The following is a 19375-nucleotide window of genomic DNA, read 5'->3' on the forward strand; positions in this document are numbered from 1 at the left end:
TTCAGAAGTTTCAGTGAAGCACAGAAACCTTACTTCCCTTGACCTTCCCTCATCTGTAATATAAGTGTATTAAATATTACTTTTACATGCATTTAAACCATATCAGATGGTGTCACAGTTTTTGTTTCAACCATAAAGTACAGTTTTGAAAACACCGGGACAGAAAGTTTACTGCATTTATCCCTATTTTTGTTTTCTTCCTTTCTGATGTTCTAAGATTCCTTCTTTTATAATTTCCTTTTTCTTTAAAGAACTTCCTCTAGCCATTCTTTTAAGGTAAGTCAGCTGGAAAGTAATTATTTTAGTTTCTCTTCATCTGGCAACATATCCTTTCTTTCTGAAGTATATTTGTCCCAGAAATACAATTCTTTGTTGATAAACATTTTCTTCCAGCACTTGAAAAATGTCACACCATTCCCTCCTTGTCTCCATGGTGTTTGATGAGAGATCTGCTGTCCTTCAAATTGTTTTTTCCCCTCTGGTACAGTCTTGTTTTTCTCTCTACCTTCTCTCTACCTTTGTCTTCTGCTTTCAGGTATTTGACTCTGATGTGTCTCAGTGTGGTTTTCTTAGGGTTTACCCCATTTGGAGTTTTCTCAGCTATTTGAATATGTATGCTTATGTCCAGGAATTTTTTTTAAAACTTTCTATTTTGCATTGGAGTATAGCCATTTAGCAATGTTGTGATAGTTTCAGGTGACTAGTAAAGGGACTCAGCCATACATATACATGTATCCATTCTCTCCCAAACCTCGCTCCCAACCAGTCTGCCACATAACATTAGGTAGAGGTCTCGTGCTATACAGCAGGTCCTTGCTGGTTGTCCATTTCAAACACAGCAGTGTGTACATGGTAATCCCAAACGCACTAGCTATCTTTTCCTACCATCCTTTCCCACTGCCGTAAGCTGGAAGGATGTTATTTGCACTTAGCAGGACAAAAAGGAAAGAGTGTGTCTACTTCTTCTCCCCAGAAATAGAAATCTACTTATTACTGTATTGATTTATTTACTCTTTGTTTATTGTGTGTTTCTTTAATAAACTATAATATCCAAAAGTACTTAGGTCTTTCATTTCTGACAGTGTTCCCAAGGTCTAGTATCATCCCTGGCACATAACAGCTGTACAACTGATATTTTGAATCATCAAATTAGTTAATTGATTTATAGTAGGATTCAAAGTAGACTTCACTATAGTAAACCCCTGGAGAATTTAGTGTACACAGTAGATTCAGGAAAGAATCACCTTTGTCAATTCTGATTCAGGAGGTCCAAGGTGGGTTGATTATATCTGCAATTATAAGCACATCTGGCGGGCTCCAGTCCATGGGAGTCGGACACAGCTGAAGAGACTTAGCACGCACACATAAAAGCACATTTTGCAGGCGATACACAGGTATTCTTGTGCGCTAAGTCACTCAGTGTGTTCAACTCTGTGACCCCATGGACTGTAGCCCACCAGCTCTTCTGTCCATGGGACTCTCCAGGTAAGAATACTTGAGCAGGTTGCCATTTCTGTCTCCAAGGGATCTTCCCAACCCAGGGATCGAACTTGTGTATCTCGTGCTGGCAGGTGGATTCTTTATCACTGAGCCACCTGGGAAGCCCCCATCCATGTGTCCTGGACTTAGCTAAAAGAATAATCCTAAACTGTGCTCCCCACCCAGAAGGTTAGGGTCTATCTATCCTCCGAGAAAACAGTTAGGGTGATACAATCAGGGGTCATTTTAAGTATTCTGTTTCGCTGAACCTGCTCCATAACTGCTAGCTATGAACTGAGTTCCCCCATAAACAGACACAAATCTAGAGACACAGATTTAAAATGGAAACATTTGAACAAATATGAGAAGAAACTGTCATAAAAGGTGTAACATTCTGCTACAAGGAGGGAAGGGGGAAGGGCTCACTGTGCCCTGGACTCATGCATTTTAAAACACTGTGCTGAGGGTTTGTGTTTACCCACTGCAAGACTGCTAATACATTCAGCCAAAGAGTGAAGCAATTTTAATATTAATAGGCTCTTTATGAGAATTTAATAACAAAGTCATAGCTTCCTTGTGTTGCAAGACACAGGGGTTAATTACTTCAAACAGGTTGGCAGGGAAAAGGTCAAATTTTAACGCTGACCTTAACAGTTTGGGATAAATATATACAAAGGCAATAGCCTATTTAAAGCTATGGTGTTCAGTCTTCTTTGCAGGCTGAGAAACCGTCACATTTTCCACCTGTGGATTCCACTTATGGATGCTCAGAGAAACCAGGAACCTGCTTTTTGACACCTGGTAAGTTGTAGTCACTTTTAACTGAATTCAGTCCACTTCTTCACGGGAAGAGGAGAAAACAGACTTTTTAAGTGTGTATCTATTCTAGTATCTGTAGGACTGACACTTCACAAAGACAAGAGTTTCCAGTCTTCCACCAGCAGTTTCAAAGAACCCACCTGCCAATGCAGGAGACTCAGGAGACACAGGTTCGATCCCTGGGTTGGGAAGATCCCCTGGAGGAGGGCATGGCAACCTATTCCAGTATTCTTGCCTGAAGAATCCCATGGACAGAGAAGCAAAGAGTTGGACACGACTAAAGTGACTTAGCACACACCAGTAGTTTCAGACAAATCTGAGGTGAAAAATGAAGTGTGCTATTGAGATTGTGACTTCTCTGCTTTATATAGGACCATTGCTGTTTGCAGTTAGGCTGCAACTGGATATGTTGATGCTCTGTTCCTCTAAGCCTACAGAGGAAGAGATACAAGGTCCTGAAAACCCCTCCGGGCTCACAATAGCAGAGCAGGGAAATATAGATGGATAGGAGGGCTTGCAGTTTATCATATGTAGAATTGTGATGAATGCAACAAATTTCCAAAAAATATGAGTTCAATTTGTTGGCTTGGGAAATATGACCTTTAATTATCAGATTCTGAGCTGTGAATTTACATAAATGTAACCGATAAGCTGTTTTGTTTTGTTTTGTTATTTCTCCCAATATGCTCTAAAGATATTTCCTTTTATCGTCGCCCCAGATTTTCTCCTTTCATTCAGTTTCCTAACTAGGAACCTGCTCAGGGTTTTCCATAAACAACTGATCTCATACTCATAAAGGTGTCCACATTTTCCAAGGCAACATGGGACTCCTCTGACACCACCACGTTTACACGGACATGGCCACTTTTGTCACTAGTACACATCCCACCAGAAACGTTCATACTGGCAATAGAGAAGTTGATGTCTCTGCACTTGTCTTTTTACTTTCATTCATCAGATGTTCACTGAACACCTATCAAAGGCCAGCCACTCTGCTGAAAGTAGCAAATTCAGAGGTGAACCAAACAAGCGCCATGTCTGCACAGTGAAAATGGTAGTTGCTCAGTCATGTCTGACTCTTTGAGATCCCATGAATTGTAGCCTGCCAAGCTCCTCTGTCCATGGGATTCATCAGACAAGAATACTGGAGTGGGTAGTCATACCCTTCTTTGGGGGGGTCCTCCTGACTCAAAGATCGAACCCGCATCTCCTGCATTGCATGAGCCACCACGGAAGCCCCTGTCTGCTCATCTACAATCCAATAGGGAAAGTAGACAGAAAAGTAATTATAACATTATGTGATAATGGCTATGAGGGAATGCCACAGGAAATCACCCGCAAAAAAAACAACAGACTTAATCTTAGAAGGTCTGAGGAAGCGTCCCACAAAGCAAAGGGTTCTGAGATAAAACCCAGTATCAGTCAGGATAGGCTCGGTATACTGCTATAACAGGTGACCTTGGGATCTCCATAGCTTGCAGTAATGAAGGTCAGTGTCTTACTCAGGCTGTGTGTCATCTGTGGCTCAACTGTGGCTCTGCTCTATACCATCATCTCTCGGAGACTCAGGCTGATGGAAAAGTGACTCTCGGGTCTCAGAGGGAAAAGGGATGTGATGAGGCCCATGTTGGCTCCAAAGCTGCTACCCAGAGAGACATCTCTCATTTCCCCCACGTTACATTGGCTGAAGCAAGTCACATGCTCATTCCTGATTTTTTAAAATGCGAGCATGTAAAATCTTCCTTCAGTGAGAAGTACCACAAGGAGAGAATTCAAAACAATTTGTGAAGGAATAATAAATCTACCATGCATCTACAGCATAAGTTAGAGCTCCCTGTGTGAAACAAAGGTGCTGTGAGTAGGCTAATGCAAAATATTTTTTTAACTTTTTATTTTACATTGGAGTATAGCTGATTAAGAGGTGGCTCAGATGGTAAAGAACCTGCCTGCAAGGCAGGAGACCGGGGTTCAACCCCTGGGTCAGGAAGGTCCCCTGGAGAAGGGAATGGCTACCTACTCCAGTATTCTTGCCTGGAGAATTCTGTGGACAGAGGAGCCTGGTGGGCTATAGCACACAGGGTTGCAAAGAGTTGAACACGATTGAGCGACTAGCTCTTTCTTATAGCCGATTAACAATGTTGTGATAGTTTCAGGTGACAACAAGGTGACTCAGAATAAGGTAGAATGTTCAAAAGCACAGAAAAAGAGAGCAGAGGAAAAGGATCGAGGTGACTGGAGGAGAGAGAAGAGAGAGACTGAGGGATTTGAAGAATTCCAAAGAGTTAGTTAACTGTCCGCTAAAGCACAGGGGCAAGGAAGTGGGGGTGGAGACTGGATGCGAAGAAAAGCTTCTTTTCCCACCCTGGATGCACCAAACAAATCTAGTGGTGGACACACACGCCTCACACACAAAAAGGGCTTGGGAAATGCTGATGTAAAGGAGCATCAAGGTCTTTAAAGGGATATTTGAAACTAGATTCTGGGACTTCCCTGGTGGTCCAGTGGTTAAGGCTCTGCTCCTAACACAGGGGGACTGGGTTTGATCCCTGGTCAGGGAACTAGATCCCACATGTTGCAACTAAGACCTGGCACAGACAAACAAGTAAATATTAAAAAAAAAAAAAAAAAAAGAAAGAAAGAAACCTAGGTTCTTTCCCTTTAAGTAATAAATGTATGAACTATTCAAAATGTCAAGATGAATGGAGGCATAAAGAAGGACAACAGGGTAACCAGACAAATGTGAATGTGCAAATGACATAATAGTCATTTTAGGGTTCCTGGTGTCAATGACCTAAGCCATGGCCCCAGGTACTTGCCTGTTGAATGACTCAAAGGAAAAAACTGAATAAAGGGTATCTGTGGACCATAGTCCACAATTCACTCGGTAAGATTTAAGATAGAATGACATGAAGTGAGGATTAGGGCAAGGTTGGAGGGTGTGTGTCGATTCTCACCCATGGATTCACAATGGGTCAGAGGTGGTGCCCTACAGGAAGAGCTCAAAATTCTTCTATTCAACCATCCATCATATTTGCAGGTGGCACTAGTGATAAAGAACCCGTCTGCTAATGCAGGAGACATAAAGAGACAGGGTTCAATCCCTGGTTCGGGAAGATCCCCTGGAGGAGGGCATGGCGACACACATCATTATTCTTGCCTGGAGAATCCAATGGACAGAGGAGCCTGGAGGGCTGCAGTCTATGGGATCTCAAAGAGTCAGACACATCTGAAGCGACTTAGCACACACGCACACACACCATCACATCCTCATTTTACATTATGGAGTTAGGGAGTCTGATAGATGCTGGGGGCTGAGTGGTAATCAAGGAAAACAAAGTCCCTGGGAAAGACAGAAATCAGATAAGCAAACTAACCAAACAATGATCAGATCTGCTGCCATGATAAGAAGAAACAGTACACTTTCTACTTGAGAAGAGCACGCTGAGCACATAAAGGTCAAGAGGCTTCCCCCAAGACACGCACCTACCTACGATCCGAATCACTGAAGAGGTTGAAACGTAAGAGTAGTCCATCCAAGGGGAGCATGTGCAAAGGTCCTGAGGAAGAGAAGTACATGGTGGGTCTGAGGGTCTCAGAGAAGTGGCCGGAGTTCTCTGAGTGAGGAGGTGGGCCAAGAGAGATGGGGCTGAACAGATCTGGGTATCATCGAATTGCTCAGGGCCTTGTGGCCACTGGGAGGGTTCAGATTTCATTTTAAGGCTATTTAACTCGCTTCCAACAAGAGAACAGTGTAATCCATTGACTGTTTAAGGACAATGACCACTTCAGTGACCCTAGAACTGATTGCCAATATTGTGCAATTTTACTGGAGGAAAGTCAAGCACAGTCCATGCAGAGTACATAGTGCAGTAAGGGAGGGCTCACCACTCCCCTGGACTTTAGTTTTTCTTCCTTCATGATAGGAAGCTGCAAAGCTGGCATTCAGAGTGCTGTGCACGGATTATTCAAGACAACACCAAAGAGCCTAATAAAATACATTCTGCAAGAAGTCCAAAAAGCAACATAAGCCCAGTTGCAGAAGTATGATCACACTAAGCCTTATGATCATACGAGGGGAAATTATTGAGCTTCCAGTGCAAATTCACCAGCACTCCAAATAAGGTCAAACACAGTCCAGGAAAACTGTCCTAATGTAAAACTTTTTTTTCCCCCTTAGCCTTACTTGCGAGTAAAGTGTTGGCTCACTTCACAACTCAAGCAGATTTAATTCCTATTAATCCTGTAATAGTGGATGTTGCTAGTGGTGGTCGCTGTTGCCAGTCCTTTTGGTTCCAACTCTCTCCCCTGGAATGGCATTTTGGGACGAACGCGTTCGAGTTCACAGATGGAGTGGCACTCTTCATGGGAGGATATCAAAGATATTTACCAAACCATGGCAGGGAGCTGTGTGGGGGTAATGACAAATTTGCAAACAAAAAGAAAATGCTCCAAATTACAAAAACAAAGGGAGTGACACACGCGCCAACTAGGAAGCCAGCAGTAACACCAGCAGAAGCTCTAAGCTCTGAAGACACAGAGGGTGGAGGGGTGGGGCGGAGAGGAGCTGGCTAATGGAGACTTAGGCACAAGAAGTACCACATCTGTCAGAGCGAAAGACAGAGTCGGGGCAGGGGAAAACTTAAGGGAAATGACTTCATAGCTCAAGACTGCGCTGATCCCATCAGGCAATTTCATAAATGTACCTCCAAATACTCAGCGGTAAAGAATCCACCTACAAAGCAGGAGACAAGGGTTCGATCCCTGGGTCAGGAAGATCCCCTGGAGAAGGAAATGGTAACCCATTCCAGTGTTCTTGCCTGGAGATTCCATGGACAGAGGAATCCCTGGTGGGCTACAGGCCATTGGGTCGCAAGAGTCAGACATGACTGAGTGACTAAACCACCACTACTGCCTCCAAATATGTTCGTTATTTTTCCCCCCAAACAACTGAATGTTTTCATCAAAGCCTCTCCCATCTTACTTTCACGTTAAAACAGAAGCATCCTTCTCCCTACCATCCCAGACTGGCATGAGTTTTCAAAACGACACCGTATGCTAGGATGATTCTAGGAAATCCCAGGGTGATCAAATACTTGCACACAAATGAATTTGACATAAAATTCTGGAAGGGGTGGCAAGTCTGTCACTATGGCGTTGAGCGAAGTCTCAGGACACCGTCTTTGGTGGGGCCACTTGTCTCACCTCTAACTCTTGCGGTACCAATACTTGGACCTCCCGTCTCCTGAACACGTCTGACTCAGCGTTGTGCCAGTCTCTGGCACACACCAGTCTTTCTGCTGTAACCCTTTCTCTGCCTCCTTTTCTGGGGGAACTTTTATCTTTTCCTTTGGGCCAAAGTCTACTGTCCTCTCTTCAAAGTTTCTGTCCCCATCTACGCAGAATCTAAGATGGCTTACATTTCGACCCAGTGCCTCTTTGCAACTTCATCCCACTTATGTCCTTGATTGTGCTAGCCATGATCTATGATTTCCATGAGGACAGGGAGCTGGCCTGCCCTGTGTCCCGCTGTGACCCTGGGGTTTTCCTGGAGGAAGTGATAACTGAAGACAGAAACGAAACCAAAGATGAGCAGGACATGATCCCTGCTCACAAAGGATTAATCAGGCTTCCTATGCTTTCCACCCAAAGCAGGAATAATAAAGAAATCACAGCCCTCGGCCCTGTGCTGTGATTCTCCCCAGAATCTAAGATAACCCAGGATTGATAAGGGAGTGAAAATTAACAGGAGCTCACCATTGATGGAAAAGATGCAACAGTCCAGTTGACAGTCAAGTGAACCACAAACACTTTTAACTAACACCTATGAGGTGTTGTGCCATAAACACAGTCTCCATCAAGATGGACGTGACCGTCAACTATACTTCAACTTAAGAAATAAAGAAGAGGGACTTCCCTAGGGGTCGAGTGGCTAAGACTCCCTGCTCCCGATGCAGGGGGCCTGGGTTCAATCCCTGGTCGGGAAACTAGATCCCACATGCCGCAACTAAAGATCCTACATGCCTCAAATAAGAACAGGCACAGTCAAATAAATAAATAAAATTTTGTAAAAAAAAAAAAGTAAATATAAAATAAAAAAGAAAGAAGGAAGGAAGAGTGAGATGGACAGGTAAGTGACTGAGTTGTGTTAAACAACTCTTTTTTTCTATTTTTAAATGACCATATTATGACAACTGAATTCACCATCAAATTCCAGTGTGACAGAACGGCTGCATTCTATCATTTCATCTTTTGGCACCTAAAAGGAATAATGAAAAAATTCTGAAGTGATCAGAACGAGTCACCCAGCCTTCCCCGAGCTTACACTCTCTGGAAGAACCTGTCTTTGCAGGGACGCTTCTCCATCTCCTGAGACAACAGCATAAGAATTTTAAAGGCAAAACTTTCCCCTATACCCTCTTACACCTCCAGCCCATCTTTCTGGCAGAGTTGGATAAAGCTTAGACAGTGAATGAAGTTTACAAAAAAGACATTTGAAAGAAAAAATGGATGTGACCAAGAGAGGTATTCATGTTCTTCCGAAACCCCACTTATTTCTTAAGAAGCAACGCAACGAACGCTTCAGCAGGGTGTAAAGTTACACAGAATAAACACTGCCTTTACCTGCTTCCTTTGTAAGTATGTGTAGCCACGTGACTAAGTTCTGTCTAATGAACCATAGGTGATACTGGTGTGTGTAACTTCTTCAAAGGGGCCTTTAAAAGAAGAAATGCGACCTAGCTTCCTTGGTTCTCTGTGGTGCCTGTTGGAATGAGAAGCTGATGGTGGAAGGTGTTGTATCAGAAGGTGGTGGATAGGTGATAAGGATGGCAGAGTACCTAGACCAGGGAAGTACAATCCAGGAATCTCCACACATGCCCTGCCCTTCCCAGTCTCTGGATTTCATTTAATGCAAGAAAAGAGTCAACTAACTTGTTAGCACCACTTTTTCTTGGGTTTTCTATCACTTTGCAACCTAACCTAACCCCAGCCTACCCAATGGACCTGGGGGGAAAAATTACCAGAGGCATTTATGAAGATGAAGCCTGGTGGAATGGTGAGAACTGGAGACCTGATTCCCAGGATGAGAATGGCCCAGCAGATGGCTCTTCTGCCCACTTCTGTTCTTCTGCTCCATGGTCAGAATGACTCTCACGTTGCATGGGAGAGCCACAGAAAAGATCACACTCCTTATCTGACGTCTGCGGAGGCTAGCACAGCCAGTTGCTTGAAAGCAGCTTTCGCTTTGACCCACTATCTTGGAAGTGGTAGAACAAAAGGATTTCCCAGGTGGGTCAGTGGGAAAGAATCCACCTGCAATGCAGGAGACTCAAGAGACGGGTTCATTAGACGTGACTAAGCAACTGAGCATGCCTGGCTTTTAGTGAAAACCTATGAACAAACTAACAAGGACCTATTACTGTACAACACAGGGAGCTCTGCTTCCTGGGTCAGGAAGGTCCCCTGGAGGAAGGCATGGCAACCCAGTCCAGTCTTCTTGCCTGGAGAATCCCACAGACAGGGGATCCTGGTGGGCTACTGTCCATGGAGTCGCAAAGAGTAGGACATGACTGAGAAGGCACACACGCAGTCAGAAGAAAAACAATTCTGCTCAAGATTAAAAAAAAAAAAAAAAAGCAGAAAGATGGGAATAACACCAGGATGCAGAGACATCCATCATCTATTTTGGTTTAAAAAAAAAAAAAAAAAAAGCTATGGGACAATGCCAGGGCTTTTCTGCCTTTTGGAAGGAAGTGAAAGCCGCTCATTTTCCTCTTACATACTGGGGTCATGAGCCCCATGCTCCTTCCCATGGCCTGTCAACAAGCCGGTGCAGAAACTGACTATCAAATGTTCTGCTGTATACTCCAAAACAATTTCTGTCTTTGGTGCAGGAGGGTGCGACACGTGGCTAGTTGACGGCATTCTGAGGAGAAGATGAAAGAAAGTGTTGGTCACTCAGTCATGTATCTCTTTGTGACCGCATGGACCGTAGCCTGCCAGGCTCCTCTATCCATGGAATTTCTCCAGGCAAGAATACTGGAGTGGGTTGCCATTCCCCATTCAAGGGGATCTTCCCAACCCAGGGATGGAAGTCCTATCTCCTGCATTGGCATGTGGATTCTTTATGAACTGGGCCACCAGGGAAGCCCTAATTAACTCTACTCCAATATAAAATAAAAATTAAAAAAAAAAAGAAGAACCAGGAACAGGTTTATCCTGCCCACTTGCCCCACTCTCAGTCACTCCATTCCCCCCATTCCATTCAATTCCACTCGCCGCAGGACTCCACTCCACTTTACAATTTAGGCCATGTACAGTCTGGATAGAGCTGTGTGACTTGACACGTTCTTCTACCTTCTTCCCTGAAGGTATATATTTACCAACCACATGTGATAAAAATGAGGACATGAACCATTCACCCCGTGTCCAATAATTCCACCAGCCCTCTGCACACCTCATCCCTTTTACATTCCCACAAAGCCCAGGATGTACATACTTCAGCATCCTCATCATGTAGATGAGAAGACCGGCACACACGGTGATTCAGTGATATGCACCCAGCCATAAGACTAGTGGCCTTCCCTGGTGGCTCAGATGGTAAGGAATTCGCCTGCAATGCAGGAGACCTGGGTTCAATCCCTGGGTCAGGAAGATCACCTGGAGAAGGGCATGGAAACCAACTCCAGTATTCTTGCCCGGAGAATTCCATGGACAGAGGAGCCTGGCAGGCTACAGTCCGTGGGGTTCCATAGAGTCGGACACAACTGAGTGACTAACACGTTCTCTTTCACAAGACTAATAAGCTACAGGATGTAATCCAAACACAGGCTTTAGGACTCCAAAATGCCCTCTGCTATAAAAGAAAAAGGGGATCTCAGGCTGCCTAGAAAAACCGTCCCCCCAGGGGAGCCTTTCCAGGGAGAGTTCATCAAACCCAGACAGAGCTGCAGGAAGGGAACAAAAGCCAGGGCCCCTATACATCCAAGGGCTTAAAATATCTAAAAATCTAGTGGCAGCACGTTGGGGTCAACCATGTGTCATTTAGAATCAGAGGGAGCTGCCTGGTCCTGAAACTTCTCTGCACTCAGCCGAGAGAGGCAGGTAGAAAGTAATCTAGGGCATCCATAAACCAAAGTCTCCTCTGTCCAGCGATGACAAAGAAAAGTATGTTTAATCCCGCAGCAATCTATCAAGTGTCATGGGATACAGGCTGCATATAAAGTGCCGCATTATTTTCAATGGGAGAACTTTCGCCCAGCTCAACAGATTTTGTAGAGGCAATGGGTATCCGGGATCAAAAGTCTGCAGATTGATGGTGGTGGCTGTTTACCAGAATTGAAAATCTCAAACACCATTTCTCACAAAGATACAGGAATTATTTAAACTGGACTGTGCCTAGAGATCTGAAAGAGGGAAAAGAACTTATTTTCATCAGATATTTTTAAATCACCGGTTTACTTACACTTATGTCTCTACTCTGTACCCTCAGATAGTCTGAAAGAGAATACATGGTGGTGAATCCAGAAGGTAAAGAGACTTTGCAGAAGAGAAAAAGAAGGAAGATATTCTGCCTCGATCTAGTAGGAGCTCCTTCAAGAAAAGGCAGTGGAAATGTTGACACACAGATCTGTCTGTGTACATTTATCAAGAAGGAGGCAGGCCATGCTTGTTTGGGTGTGAGCTGTGTGGAACTTTTCATGAGCTCCATTGTTGAACTTCACGTGAAGGATGGAAGGGGCAGGAAGGATGCTGAAAAGACCGCAGGCAAAGCTTTTTGCAAATGAAACAAGCAAAAAGCAAAGGAACAGTGATAGATTTAATTGGATAGTGGGTGACCTGGATGACAAACTGAATAAATAAACAATGGGTGATCGTCTAAGCAAGGCTTGTATCCAATTTCAGTTGGAGTAATTAATGAAAAATTCATAGTTGCACACGCTTGGAATGTGCAACTTGAGATCTCCTGTCTGATACAGTAAAATTAAATACCAGATGCACTGTCAGAAACAAACAATAATTTTGATGTAGAAAGTGAGTGTGAGAAACATCCGTGCCTTAGTATTCCATATCGTTATCAGATGTTATAAATGGACTTGGAACCTTGTGGATTCATCATTTATTCTTTACTTTTTTTTTAATAATGTTAAAAAAAAATCATCTAGCTTAGTTAAAAAGTGAAATGCACAAAACAGAGTAGGGGAAGGCAAGGTTGGAAAACAGAGGGTGTGGGTCATGGTGGGCATTCAGTGCTTCTCAGTGGCTCCGAGTGGATCTGAGAAGTAATAGGGAGTCATTGAAAGTGTTTGAGCAGGAACACAAACAGAGATGTGACTGGGGAAGATTTAGTTGGAAACAGCATACAAAATTAATCAGTGGATACACACACACCCTTCTCTGGTGGCTTAGATGGTAGAGTCCACCTACAATGCAGGAGATCAGGTTCAATCCCTGGGTCAGGAAGATGCCCTGGAGGAGAGCAAGGCGACCCACTCCAGTATTCTTGCCTGGAGAATTCCATGGATGGAGGAGCCTGGCAGGATACAGTCCATGGGATCACAAAGAGTCAGACAGGACTGAGCAAGTAACACAGACACAGTGCACATACACAACTAACACACATACACAACACACTCACTCTTAAGAGAAATCCTTGCTTTTGACAGATAATAAAGTTTGAGTAAAGGATATAGTCCTAAGCGGGGTCAAGGTGAATGACAGAGCATCTTTGTGATCACTGTAACTTCAAGTATAATCACTTCTGGGTCTATTTCGGTTGATTATGCAATACAAACAAGAGCAAAGATGCTTCAGCAAATTTTCTAAGTTTCTTTAATGGCCAGCTGGTTCTGGAGGACTGAGTGAACCCAGACAAAAATGCACAATTCTAAGGAGTTTTAAAAATAAATAAAATGCTACAAAAGATGCCAGGGTAAGGACAGTGTGAATCTTTGCCAGAAACTCACCATCAGTGTTGCTAACGTTGCCTTTTAACATAGAGGATGGGAAGAGACACTTGGCTAACATCTCTGCTATAATTTACAGTAAATATACTGTTGTTCTGCCTGTGAGACCATCTTAAGTTCAGAAAAATAAAATACATCAAAAACTGAAACATGCCCACTTCCTTCTAGATAACCCAGACCCCCATGATCCTTTCTCAGAGCTCCTATAAATATGACATTTTGTTGTTGTTCTTTAGGCGCTAAGTCATGTCTGTCTGTTTTGCAACCCCTTGGACTGTAGACGGCCAGGCTCCTGCATCCATGGGATTCTCCAAGCAAGAATACTGGAGTGAGCTGGTCATTTCCTCCTCCAGGGGATCTTCCTGACCCAGGGATTGAAGCTGCCTCTTCTGCGGCACCTGTATTGACAGGCAAATTCTTTACCACTGAGCCACCTGGGAAACCCAAATATGACACAGACTCATGGCAATCCTGCTGGCAATACAGGTAGGTGCTGGGCTGTTTGGGGATCCACACATCCTTCTCATTCCCTGCTCCAAGGAGTACTTGAAGGAGTACCAAGGAGCCTTCTCAGGGGGTTCCCTGCTTCTGGTCTCATATGCCTTCTTCCCTTCACACCTCTATGAGCAATACCTTCCTAAAGAACAGTTTCTCAACTGAAGGTGATTTTCACCTGCAGGTGACATCTGGCAATATTTGGGGACAACTTTGCTGGCCATGATAGGGATGGAGGGTACTACTTGTGTCTAGTGAGCAGAGGGCAGAGATGTTGCTGAGCCTCCTAAAACGAAAAAAGAATCATGTGGCAGAAAACAGCAATAGTTTCAAGGCTGAAAAGACTTGTCCTAAATACACATGGATTATATTGGTTAACATGCTTTTCAAAATTCACAAGTGCAACTCACAGACTTAGAGAACAAACTTAGGGTTCCCAGAGGGGAAGGGTAGGGAGAAGGGATAGTTAGGGAGTTTGGGATCAACATGTACACTGCTATATTTAAAATGAATAACCAACAAGGACTTAGTGTATAGCACAGGGAACTCGGCTCAGTGCTATATGGCAGCCTGGATGGGAGGCAAGTTTGATGGAGAACGGATACATGTATCAGTTCAGTTCAGTCACTCAGCCATATTCAACTCTTTGCAACCCCATGGACTGCAGCACACCAGCTTCCCTGTCCATCACCAATTCCCAGAGCTTGCTCAAACTCATGTCCACCAAGTCAGTGATGCCATCCAACCATCTCATCCTCTGTCATTCCCATCTCCTCCTGTCTTCAATCTTTCCCAGCATCAGGGTCTTTTCCAATGAGTCAGTTCTTCGCATCAGGTGGCCAAAGTATTGGAGTTTCAGCTTCAGCCTCAGTCCTTCCAACGAATTTTCAGGACTGATTTCCTTTAGGATTGACTGGTTGGATCTCCTTGTGTCCAAGGGACTCTCAGCTATACTCCAATATAAAATAAAAAGTTAAAAAAATATTTCTCAAGTGCAACTGGCATTAGAAGCCTGAGGCTGCCTTTCAAGGTCCATAAGATCTGGTCTCACCAACCCCTCCAATTCATGTCTGTGTCCCACGGGTCCTCCATGGACTCTGGGATACTTAGTGATCTCAGCCTACCTCAGGGACACCTGCCTCTTCCTGTCTTATTCCTTTCATTCATCCTCTGCTCCTTGCTGGACCATCCTTTCCACCTGACTGCCTTACTTTATCACCCTTTCAGGATGACCTTCTCTGCGGATCTTGAAGTCAGCTCGATCACTATCTGAATGGTATGCTGAGTAGCACATACTTCTGTCAGCACCCACCCACACTCGTGTGTATGACGAGTTACCCTCTTTGGTCTTAGAGTCACAATCACCAAATATTCACACATGTCTCCCACACTAGTCTCATACAAGCATGGCTGCAACTTTCATTTCTTCTATTCCTCCCGCACCATTTGCCCTTCCAATCCCTTGCTGTAGCAAAACACGAGCCCCTCTTCTGCCTCCCGCCTGGAGTAGCAGGCTGCTGGAGAAAGCGGCCCTGAACTCACTGGATGTGGCTGCATCTCAAGTACGAAACAGAGTTTTCCTGTGACTGGGAATGAAGACTCTGGGGCTCGGTCTACACTGTGCGCCTCTGACAAGTGGAAGCCACAGCTCAAGACGTTAAACCGAATGGTACTGATATGGAAATACTCTCAGGCTCTACCCAACTCCCTCACTGATCAACAGATCCGTCACTCTGTATACATCAACAGATCTATACCCTCCCAAGCTTGCTGACCCGTCAGGCAAGTGCCTGGACAAATGCGATGCTGACTTTGAGAATGACAGGAGAAGGAGGAGGCATAGGAACGCTCGCTGAGACCCAAAAAATCACACCTATAATAATAAGATGAGAAAGAAAGAAAGAGGGTTGATGGGCTGAGGGCAGAGAGGAGAGGGGTGTATAGGCAAAGCCAAGGAAAGTTTGTGACATAGTATAAAACCCAAGAGAATAGGGAAGGAAACAGGGCTTGAGAAGTGTCACTGAAGATTATAAATTGAATGCCCTTTAATGTGTATATTTTTTTCCAAGAGAAATCAGTGTGTTGTTTTGTATTATTTTCATTTTCAAAGTCTACTGGAATATTATTCATTGCTCTACCCCATTGACTGGAGCTCAGTAACGAGACGGGATTCTATGAGTCAAGGGTTTATGAGGGTTGCCCAAATTACTAAGGAAAACAACTCTGAATATTCATTGGAAGGACTGATGCTGAAGCTCCAATATTTGGCCACCGGATGCAAACAGCCAACTCACTGGAAAAGTCCCTGATGCTGGGAAAGATTGAGGGCAGGAGGAGAAAAGGGCAACAGAGGATGAGACAGCTGGATGGCATCACTAACTCACTGGACATGAGTTGAAACAAACTCAGGGAGATAGTGAAGACAGGGAAACCTAGTGTGCCCCAGTCCATGGGGCCGCAAAGAGTCAGGCACGACCTAGTGACTGAACAAGAACAGATTATAAACAAGCTATTTTCTACGGAAAAAGAAACTGAAGGTAAGTTACTCACTTAGCCCCAATCATGTGACACTGGAACCAACCTTCGAATTCAGGGAGATAATGACCAAGCCCCACTCAACCACTTTACCATTCCACTTCTCAAAAGAAAAGGTTTCCTTTCACATCTGTTTGGTTTTTTTTAATTATTATTATTCAAAAAGGTCTTACTTCCAATGATAGGCACCTGGATATTTTTATGATTTGTAATGATTAGCTCCATGATTTGGATAGAAGCAACCACACAGGTAGACCACTACATAGAGAGATCAAAGTTCTCTGTGGTCGCAACTACTTAGCTTATATCCATCCATAACTTCTGAATCATAAGCTGATAGGTAGGCAACCTACCATAGCTTTGCTTACGGAATAGATATTCAATAACTGCTATTAATGACAGTGCTTCTAAACGCACAGGACCGTGAACATCCATCAAGGAGGCAAATCTAACATTCTCCCTGGAATTCCTTTTTATCCTAAGTTTCTATTTCCATTATGTCTCACCGGCTGTATCAGACAGAGCCAAGTCCCCTGGTATATGTTTGTCACGGAACCTTTGTTCCCTGGTTCTTTATGAGAGTTTTATCCTACACAGAGTTGAAGAGAAAAATAACCCATTTATATTCCCTGCACTACGCTCTGGGTTTTATTCCCATTGCTGCTGTGACGGGGGCTGCGACAAAGAGGAATACCAATGTCAGCAAGGAGTTAAGTGCACTGCTGCTCAGAATGCAGTGGACTGGACAGATGACTCGGAAGAAAGAGAAAGGCTTCCATCTCGAGTTCTAAATTTGGACAGACAGAGACAGAGATGTATGTATACACGTATGTATATCTTTACACATCTATCCATCTATCTATCCATATGTCATCTATTTAGCTTTGGCTGGAAGACCAAATAGCATAGCATATAGTTAAGAGTGCAAATTCAGAGCTGGTACCAGTGCAACCTCTGTGTACGTGATTTTGGCAAACGGATCTCGGCTTCCCCATCTGAGCCACAGGGGCAGTCACAGCGGTATGTGTCTCAGAGGCCTGCTGTGAGGCCCCCAGGAGTGTGTAGGTCACCTCGCATTCTGAAGCAGGTGGTGCGCCAAAGACCAGACTGGATTATCCTGGGCAGTATTAAAAAGACGGTGATTATACGGGATGGTGGAAAATAGAACATTTCATAAAGTAATCTTGGGAGTCCCCTGGCTGTCCAATGGTTAAGACTTGGGGTTTTTACAGCCATGACCTGGATTCAATCCCTGGTCAGGGAACTACGATCCCCATAAATAAACTAAACTTCAAAAAGTAACCTTTTTGCTAAACTCCCCAACATTGACCTCTAAGAGAATAGGGCTTGGAGTTAGATGAGACTTGAGTTCAAATGCCAGCTTTTCCACTTACTGAGAGGATACATGGGTGTTAACAGAGAGGGAGGAAGAGAAGGAAAAGATGGAGACAGAGGAAGGATGGAGAAACAAGGGTGGGGAGAGAAAGACAGAGAGGAGAACATGGCCATCTCTTCTAACAATCAGAGATTCAATGCCCCTATCTATAAAAGGGGATAACAATAGTACCTACCTCACATGGTTACTGTGAGGAGTAAGTTATATACGTTCGCAGACTGGCATATTCTTTGTCACGTGGTATGAACACAAGAAACTATTATTCATGAACAAGTCATTCTATTATTAACTGCCTAGAAGGGCTGTGCCCACACTCCCCATTCACTCCTATCTGAAAGCAACATGTTTAGAATGTCTTGCTATCAGGAACTATTTGTTAACTCCCTATGCAGAATTCAGATCTTTCAGACTACCTCATCTGCCACTCCATGCTAATTATGTACTTATCTTATTTGAATATCTGCTGCAAATTTACAGAGCACTGTTGTCCTTCTTGCCTCCTGGTTATAGAGTCAGGAATAGAAGCTTTAAAAAAAAAAAAAAAAAAAACTTTGGCATGGAAAAGAAAACAAACCAAGAACATCCTATAAAATAATATCCTGTTCATTTGACCAACTGGGGCTTTTGGAATTTTTTCAGGCGGACTTTTCCAAACAAGTACAGCACTGAACACACCCCCACATTCACCCTGATAAGATATTCAATTGCAAAACTATGCTTTAATAAAAATCTAGAAGATGTTTTCTCTGTCATAATGTCAAGTGTCCCAAACCCACAAATAGTATTTTTTGGCTTTCTGTTCTCAGCAGCTATAATTTAAAGAAAGCAAGAGCTCTGATGACAGAAGTATACATTCAATGGGCTTTTCTGGTAGCACAATGGATAGGAATCTACCTGCCAATGCAGGGGACATGGGTTCGATCTCTGGTCCGGCAAGATCTCAAATGCTGCAGAGCAAGTAAGCCTGTGTGCCACAACTACTGAGCCAGCACTCTAGACCCGGAGCCACAACTATGGAGCCCGAGTGCCCTAGAGCCCATGCTCTGTAACAAGAGAAGCCACTGCAGGGAGAAGCCAGCACACCGCAACCAGAGTAGCCCCCACTCACCGCAACTAGAAAACCCCGCACAAAGCAACAAAGACCCAGCACAGGGGGTCTTTCAAAGATTTTAAAGAAAACTTATTTTAAAAATTAAAACTTTTTTAAACTAGAAAATTTAAAAAATTTTCATTTTAAAAATGAAAAAATTTGACTTTTTATTTTAAAACTTAAAAATTAAAATTTTTAAAAGTTACAAAAAATCAATTTAAAAACAAAAGAAATATAAATTCAATACCTGACACTATCATATGTTGGCTGTGTGACCTTGGGCAAGTGACTTAACCTTTCTGAGCTCCCTGTAACAAGTGGGTAATAACAGTACCTACATCATAGGCAGGGCTTCTACCCAGTTCAGTACCAAGCATATCGTTCAGATCCTAGTCCATGTGACTCTCATCTCCCTAGGGCTGGAGTTACTGTTATTTGTATTATTTTGAAAATTAGATAAGCTAATACATGGTAGGATTTGGCACACAGCCAATGCTAAGTAAGTGCTGCTGCTTCTTCCTATTACTATTACTGCTATTATTATTACTGTCGTAGACTCTGTGTGAGGATGGAATGTGATAATCCTAGGAAACACTC

At 43.6% G+C, this 19375-nt stretch overlaps 1 protein-coding gene across 5 annotated transcripts in view; it reads right to left on the reverse strand.

Moving 5' to 3' along the window:
• The window catches only part of LOC145531678 (uncharacterized), a 468005-nt gene that overhangs the window by 413459 nt on the left and 35171 nt on the right, over positions 1 to 19375 (reverse strand). Inside the window, exon 3 of one of the 5 annotated variants that reach the window (XR_014072653.1) lies at positions 5786 to 5855. The exons of 2 other annotated variants lie outside the window; for them this stretch is intronic. The gene's annotated coding sequence lies outside the window, so the exon portion shown is untranslated. Of the gene's footprint in view, positions 1 to 5785; positions 5856 to 14108; positions 18214 to 19375 lie in introns of those variants that run through there. 2 more of the 5 variants (XR_014072652.1, XR_014072658.1) reach the window with 2 other exon arrangements.

The sequence above is a fragment of the Giraffa tippelskirchi genome, chromosome 13 (assembly GCF_054371585.1).
Source record: "Giraffa tippelskirchi isolate mGirTip1 chromosome 13, T2T-mGirTip1v1.2.pri, whole genome shotgun sequence".
NCBI classification, from domain to species: domain Eukaryota; kingdom Metazoa; phylum Chordata; class Mammalia; order Artiodactyla; family Giraffidae; genus Giraffa; species Giraffa tippelskirchi.